The sequence below is a fragment of the Lipophrys pholis genome (assembly GCF_963383615.2).
Source record: "Lipophrys pholis genome assembly, chromosome: 7".
Classification (NCBI taxonomy): Eukaryota; Metazoa; Chordata; class Actinopteri; order Blenniiformes; family Blenniidae; genus Lipophrys; species Lipophrys pholis.
The window spans coordinates 25,980,646-25,989,244 of NC_137638.1; the positions used below are offsets into that span (position 1 = coordinate 25,980,646).

General features: G+C 41.4%; 1 protein-coding gene across 1 annotated transcript in view; it reads left to right on the forward strand.

The window, feature by feature from the left end:
• LOC308112649 (leucine-rich repeat transmembrane neuronal protein 4-like) overlaps positions 1-8,599 on the forward strand; it is a 54,381-nt gene that overhangs the window by 31,309 nt on the left and 14,473 nt on the right. The gene's annotated exons all lie outside the window — the stretch shown is intronic.

Genomic DNA, 8,599 nt, shown 5'->3' on the forward strand with positions numbered 1-8,599 from the left:
TTATTCGGCACGCTGGCTCCTTTGCTGCCTGAAAAATAGCAAGCTGATGTTGTAATTGCCATTTTAAAAGTACTCCCTCTTGTTATTTATAGAGATAATAAACAGCAGTTTGTATTGTTCCGCTGCATCCATTTACACTAACGCCTTTGTCTTGTTATATTCTCTCAGCTGTCCGTGATCTTTTCTTACAACAGACTGGAACAGACATTGTAGTCCTGTAATTAATAGAGTGCGCATACAGAATTTAAACACTGGCTAATGAAAGTGCTCAGTTGTGCCAGTTTTCATCACAGTTAAAATCACTGTATGGAAGTCTACAGCCGGAATAGCTGCTCCGCAAGGCTTTAAAGCACATTACGCTCCCGGGAACAAGTTCTTTGAATGTAAATGGAGACATTTTGCAGCTCTCTGTGTCTTACAACAAGCATATCAAGCGTTTCCTGATGGTGGCGCTACAATAAATATCATGTTCCCACCCAGGGTGTCTCGGGCTTCACTCAGCGAGACGCAAAGCCGCTCTCATTTACAAGAGGCTACAGTTAATGGATGAGTAGTTGTGTTGAGATATGAAGCCGTCGAGGATTGTTAGCCTCCACCCACACATCCCTCACCTGCTTTATTAGCTGAGGGGGAGGAAAATGACAACAAAATAAATAAATGACGCCTCAGTCGTGGAGCTGAGGAATTTCAACTTTTGCCAAGCGAGGTACGAATATACAGCTGCAGCGATGCCGTTTCTTTCCAAGGACACTTCAATCGTCCTGGATAATTGTGTGGGCATTTTCCCAAATTACCTTCAAACGATTAGTCGTATATGTATTGAAAACCCCCAGAGCATAAGATGACTCACACTCCGGAAAACGTTGAGGAGTTTATACTTTGGTATATGGTCGGATTCTTACATTTTAGATTCTCAGGGTTTTTGCGAGAAAAATGTATTATAGCCATAACAAAAATTGATTATTTATTTATTGAGGTTTCATTTTCAAAGTATATCATTGTAAAGACACACAATGACAAATACTTTAGTATAAAACCTACTGTGACACGTGACTGTGAAAGATGTTTAACAGAAATGTTGATGATTCTCAGTAAATATCACAATACTGTAGAAGACATCACAGTAATGTGAAACCGCATCGTTTATATGTATTTTCTTTTTCTAATTTGTAGAATTGTGCTCTGTACGGTGTTTTTGGACCTTCTTTGTTACTATGGTTTGGTGTTTTCAAGCAGGGGTGGACATACAGAATAACGTTACAGATACATTATGTACAAATTATGGAATTTTATTTTTGTATTTTTCTTCAAGTATGTAATTTCCCCTTACGACCTATAATTTACTTTGCAGCATTTTAAATCACAAGTTTCTTCTCACTGATATTCAGACCATTTCATCTTAATTTTCCATCAAATGTTTATTACACAAACAGAATTGCCCCACTTCATATCAAAATCTATTAGGTATGGTGTCATTTTTATATATGTATACATATATATGTTTGAATTGAGAAATGTGCTTTGAATGTAGATATCTTACACAGTAAATAAATTATATTTACCTGAATGCCTGCAAATAAACGATGCACTTAAATGCAGTTCAAAAGTAAATGTTACTGTAAGTAGTTTTTGAGAAGAATAGCATGTGTAGAAATGTTCTTTGAGTTCTTGAGTGTGAGCACAATGTAGTAGTTGTACTTGAGAGCAAGCCTATTTTTTTAATCTTCTGCTGGACATTACATTCCCTTATTTATCTCGACCTGCAAAATGTCTGCTTTCATTTGTTTTATAGTTCTCGTAGGCAAAAAGGATGAAAACTCTGAAATCTGAAATGTGAGTGGGATGAAGAAATGATGACACATGGATTTTTTTTTTTGTGTGGTTGGATTTGTTTGGGGCATGTAAACATTACTTCTGTGTTTGTTGAAGCTGAGGTTTTTCTGTTTGTTAGTTTTTGGGGTTTTTTTTGTGGCAAAGAGCTTTATTTTATTTTGAAAGCTAATGAAGCCGGCGTTTCAAACTAAGATCAGAGGCTGATAACAATGAACCAAAACAACGAGCAGAGAGAAACTGAGAAGCACCAGGATCATATTTCTCTGTTCACTTCATCAGCATCGGTGAGTCTTTACCATTTACACACTCTGTTGATTCACTGATAATAAAAATAGTATTGATCTTTGCAGTGAGTTAACATGAGTTTAGAATGGAAGGCCCCAGCAGACTGAAAGCTGGACCGATCGGCCGGCCATCTGTACAGTCACCCCACTAACGTGACTAAAAATAAGGATTTCAAAGCAGAGCAGCGCTGGAAGTTTCCCAGGTAATGTGATTGCTGGGTACAGTAGATTAATAGCCAACCCTTAATCTGCTTGTTGTTTATTCCCCCATTCTGAGCACTGCTAAATAATCAAACTGAGACCAAACTGAACCACTAGATCTTGTAATCAATTACGCTTACGATTGGCAATCCAGCGGAGCTTGAAGATCAAATGCTGAAGAGAAAAAAGAAAGAAAGAAAGAAAGAAAATCCTTAAAATCCTCACATAAAACTGAAGGATACACGCAGACCTCAGTGACATCCTCCCCACCTCCCCGTACTTCATTGTAGCAGTGCATTTAAATGTAAGCTGTTGAGAAAACATTGCGGCTGCTGACCTCCACCTCCCTGTTGCCTTCATTCTCTCCCCTTTGCTTTTCTGAACGTGATTTATTACCGTACAATCCGCCGGGTACATTGCACCCCGTTCGTCAGGCAGACAGCGTAACTGAGTCATGCTGCAGTAGTTTTGTCAGGGAAACAAAACGTTTGCAACTGGGACTGTGAACTTACATCCCCCAAGGTGACCTCCAGGGAGATCCTGTCAGGCTCGCCAAGGTGACGGCTGAGTCGTGCACCTGAAGTGCGCCGCGCGCGCCAGGAAACGCTCTGCGGGAAAATGAAGGAGGGCATCACACGGATGGGATGCATTCATCTTAATAAAGTGGACCATCAGAGTGATGTGGCTGCAGAGCTGCTAGTTAGACAGAGGAATAAATGCGGGGAGACAGAGAGAGGAGGGACGGGAGGCAGACGGGGCTACGGGAAGGAGGCTTCTCAGCTGTAAACACAATGTTCTCTCCCCAGCATCAGTTCCCCTGAATAGAACAGGACCTGTCTACCTGTTGGCAATATAGAGGCAAAAAAAAAAAGAAAGCTCATTTTGTAGAAATGCTGCAAAGCACATTTTAATTTGACACCCCAAAATGCTTGGCAGCACAATTATTCTTTTAAGAGAAAATCTGTCACACTTTCATATAAATAAACGTGGTTTGCTACTCCACATCACTGGCTGACATACTGTAGCACAGCAGTGTTTCAAAGAATAGTCACATCACGGAGGCTGTTACATTCCTGTTTCAAACACCCACGTCTGCGAGGTCTTTCCCATAAGATATCTTCTGGCATACAGGGGAACTGTGCACTTTATGTTGCCAGCAGTTAGTCTGTAATAAATACTTGGTAGTTAGCTCAAGCTGCGAACAAACACAAGGGGGAAAAAACAACATAATCCACAGATGCTACTATTTATTAAACTTTATCAGAAAACACAAGGCAGAGGTGTCGTTTTCATCGTCTCAAAAAAAAATAAAAAATTGTGGCTTTGCTCATATGAGAGTCATTCAACTCTTTGTATTTAATTGGAAATGCTGACGCTACCACTAACCTGCTACATCTGAAACTTTAACTGTGACGGGGTCGAACCACCAACAGAGCAAGACAACACACTCTACCAAGTGAACCTCCTGTGATCTTTAAAACACATCCAAGTGGCTTCTCCTTTTGTAGATCGGGTGATAGACATAGCTGTACGGACTAGTTTGTCTGTGTTTAAACTTTCATTTGGTCCTTTGTCCCTGTGGAGGATCATGGATTATATTCCAGCCAGCCTTGTGTGTCTCTGTGACCAATTAGGAGTCAAATTAATTTGACTTAGTAACCAACTTTGTAATCTCTTTTAACACGGGAGAGAACCCTACAATCCACCCAGACTGTTGATCTTGAGTTAATTATCCAGGAAAAATGATGTATTTTCATATGAAACATGTTTTTTTTTTTTTAACAGTATATTAGTAGTGTGCTTGTTGGTTACCTGAGGTGTTCTTGTGCCTGAGAAATGCGATGGTAAAAGACGGATCTATAAAATGTAAATTCTCTCTAATATCGTGTGTGTGTGTGTGTGTGTGTGTGTGTGTGTGTGTGTGTGTGTGTGTGTGTGTGTGTCTCACTGTGCATCTGTCAAGGTGAGAAGTGCCTGTAAAAAAAAAAGACTCTTTCACTGGGGCCTGTCATTGCCATCTGACGCAACAGATTCTATTACATCTTCTATGGCGCAGATAAAGGTGAACAATGAGGCCATGAGCTTTACAAGACTACTTCACCCATTAAGAGTCGCACAACTTTGCCAGACTCACCTACACGGCGAAGGAATAAAAGAAGATATCTGCGTTTCCATGCAATCTTCCCCTGTAAGCCCGTCCTCGTCTATATTACTCATTGCAGCAGGAGCGCTGACAGTTTGCTAAGAGATTCAGGCATCTCATGCTGGAAGCAGTTAATGTGGCCTCAAGCCTTCTGCTGCAAGCTTCCAGACAGAGATCGGGACACAGAGGTCTCGCGGATGTTCTCTTTTTATTCTTTCCCACCATCTTCGGTCCCACCTGACACTGACGCCGACTCGTGCGATAAACGCTGTGATGTTTTCCTTTCACTCCAGCGCACAATCGCACATGTTGAGCCGGTGAAGACAGTTTAATGACACCACACTTATCTGCCGCTCCAGGGCTGGTGCAGCAGTGACACGGGGACATTATGGTTAAACTCATCTCCGGTACAAGTTGCCCACGGGGAAGCGCCATGTGCGGCACCAGTGACACCGAATTAAAACAAAAACCATTCATCTTGCTGCTCACTTTCATGGAAATGACAGTTTGAGACTACTCAAAGTGGGGCAATGCAGTGTCTTTGCCTGACAGGGAGACGAATGACACAATAATGTGATTACATGCGGCAACTATAGTATCACAGGACTGGCCTCACGCCATATCGTTTGAGTTTTATAATATCGTTATGCAATTTTCACATCTCGTCACTGCAGATGGATCTTTGCCGGTCTTGGCTGTTAATATCAAGTCCATCTTCCTTGTGCAGATTGTTCCTCTGTGGAAATATCACGGGAGGCCAACAGCTGGCTGCAGTTCATCTCTTGTCGCCTTGCATTCTCAACCGCATCAATATTGGACAAGTCTGTTCAAGTTCAGAGGCGATTTCAAACTGTAGCACTTAAACAGATGGCCATGTTCAAGGCCTCTTCTGAAGAAAGCAGACCAACAAAAGCACTGATAAACCCAATCTGATGTCTTCTTTTCTTATGAATCACTTTTTCCGAACATGTTGTGCGATCCCTCTCCACCGATTGGCTGCGTTTCTGTTATTCCTGTTGCCGTGAACTTGCCGGTGTGTCTTTGCGCGTACGCTTGTCCATAAAGATTTATCATAAGAGAAAGAAACTAAAGAGGATGTTCACATAATGACACAGCACGCAACCTATTATGTGGCACACACAGACTCATACAAGTGCAGTGGCACTCTCACGCAGTCTTCCAGAGCATTAAGAGTTAGACGTACAGCCTATTCTGTAGAGTTATCACCATGGAAACTGGACAGGAGTGAGAAGCACTACGGTGGATGGAGCTATGGCTTGACAGCATCCCAGGCCCTACGCAGTGACATTTATACGAGATGGCTTAGCAGAGTGCATAAACTTTATCTCACTATAAAGATAAAGTTTCTCTGAAATGCAAAACAGATTTTTTTTTTCACCACTTTTGAAATATTTTTTTTCCCCCTGAATTAATGGAGTTTAACACGATTTTCAAGGAAGTGATCCACGGATCTAAAACAAATATGACAGTGGTGAGAGTAAATTAAATAAATGTCTTCAGTGATATCAGAGATCAGAAGCATAATTGGTTCTCTTGTTGCTTTGGCTTCATGCTACAAAAAATCAGCATTTTCCGTGTATCCTTAAATTACCGGCTCCACTTTTCTCGGTGAATCATGCCTGTTTGCTCAAGTCCTGCTTCTGTGCAACGTGTGAAGCCCAGCTCAACGTTTTATACGTTCACATCCGGATGACCTTGCAAGCTGTAGTCCATTCAAACTTCCGAGAAATAGATATTTTTAGAGGGAATACATTCATGCAAAGTAAAAGGTGTCCTTTACAGTGATTAACAGACGCCTCCGCAGTTCTGTGAAAGCCTTTTATCTTATTGTTTTCACGTCACTCAACTTTGCTTGTTTGTCACTGTTTGCACTGCATTGAAGGTGTGTTTCAATACCAACGTCTGTTCCACCTCTCAAAGAAGAAAGAAGACATAAAGTTTAGAGAAGGTTGACAAACATTGGAGAGCATTTAAAAAGTAAAGCGGCACAAACTTTCCTCAGGATTTAGATTCAAGAACAGAGTCAATGGGATTTAACAAAGTTAAACGCTAGAGAAAACTTTATGATGTAAATGATTTATTTACGAATTGTTTTCACAGCTCCCGAGTGGCCAAAAACAATCTGTTAATTATGTCTGAGAGCTGGTTTTGTGATTGACAGGAGTCTAAGCTTCACTCTAATGGCTGCTGCTTTGTTGTCTCTCTCCTCAGTCCAACTGCTATTTTCACAAATTTTTGGTAATCCCAGCGACGCGCTCGGAAAAAAAGACCCCCCCCCATCACATGCCGATGTGCGGCATATATATACATATCGTGTTAAACGATGTGAAAGTCTCCAAACAGAGTCCTCTGATGCAGAAGTTTCTCTTTTATTTATTTATTTTTTGCACAGTGCTCGCTCTATGAAAATAGCACAGGAGGAGAAATGTAACAGGAGCAGTTTGCAGTTTGCACAAGACTAATTACCTGCCTTATGCACAATTTGTCAGTGTTTTCCATAATTAGCAGATAGCTTGTTAGCTCGACTGCTTCATGTTGTTGTGTTTCACTGACGATTCCAGCAGGGACTGCACTGAAGAGTGGAGGCAAAGAGGGTGTTATGGAGAAAGGAAAACCCACCGGGAGGATTAAAGCAGTGGTGTCTTCTTACTCAGACTGTTGTAGCCCCCAAAGCAGAGTTTAGGTTTATCCCAACCCCAATTTTTAATCCCAAACCCCAGCCTCTATCCTCTCCCTATTTATAAATGTAACTTTAATCCCCAAATTAACCCTTACCCCCAAACCTTCACTTATCCTCTTCACATCATGTTTAGTTATAGCTGAACTCTGTAGACTACAGCCATCTAATTGGACTTTCGATGTAAGCTGGGAGCAAATTAGCATATCTCTGATGTCCTGGAGTACCTGCACATCAGCAGATTCCCACACAGTTAAAAAGTTTTAAATAAGAGCGGAGCAGACCCTGACTCCAGACACCATATCAGTAAAATCTTCCCATCAGGCCAAACTTTGCCCAACTTGTTTGAAGCAGTCATCCGTTCTATGTGAGCATTCAGACTGAGCCGAGGCGATGGCGTTTTCACCGTATCCATTAAATACACGTCTGTCAGTCTCTTCTCTCACGTCTTTCTTGAACTTACTAAATTATCGGTGATTTGCAACATTAGTTCGGTATCTCATCTGCACAATAGAAGGGCCGATAAACTCCGAGGGCCCATTAGACGATGAAATAGCTCGGCCAAGCCGCACTGAATTCCTTTTAAGTCTCTGTGGTAGTCTCCCTGACCCTATACTTCTCGACAAGCCTCATCTCATGATAGACACGGAATTCTATTGTGTGGGAACGTACAGTTGCAATAAAAATGAAGGCATTCAATTCACATTGTTTTCGGTTGTAGGAATCCGTTTGGCTTTAACATTGCAAAAAAGAAAGAAGTATTCTGATTTGGATGAACAGCTTACCTGTCATTCAGTAAATGTAAGGATGAACATCCCTCCAAGCAGTTAAATAACTCCTCTTATTAAATCTGCGATCGCTGATTTTTCAGCTAATTGGGAGAACCAGGCTGTAAACACAAAACTCACATCTCCTGGCGTCAAATACACACTTGAAGTTGATTCTAGATCATCTTCGTTTGGATTTGGAGAATATGAGCCTAGAAATGGTTCTTTTTTCCCCTCTGTCATCTATCAGGACACACAACCTCCACACCTGTGCAGATTTATACCGATGAGACAGCTGCATTTTGTTACACACGCACACACACTCAGACACACACACACACACACACGCACAAAAACACACACACACACACACACACACACACACACACACACACACACACACACACACACACACACACACACACACACACACACACACACACACACACACACACACACACACACACACACATGCACTTAATCGGTTTGAACTTGGCCAATAGTTCCCATAAGCTTTGCTGTGTTAGCCAGTTAAACACATATTTTTTTTAATGTCAGTTCATGCTGTGAAAACCCAGAAAGGATTTCTGAAAAAATTCTTGATATTTAAAGAGATAGTGAACCACACAGTGGTGCTGTGGTCAGCACACTCCCACAATCACACACAGCAAGA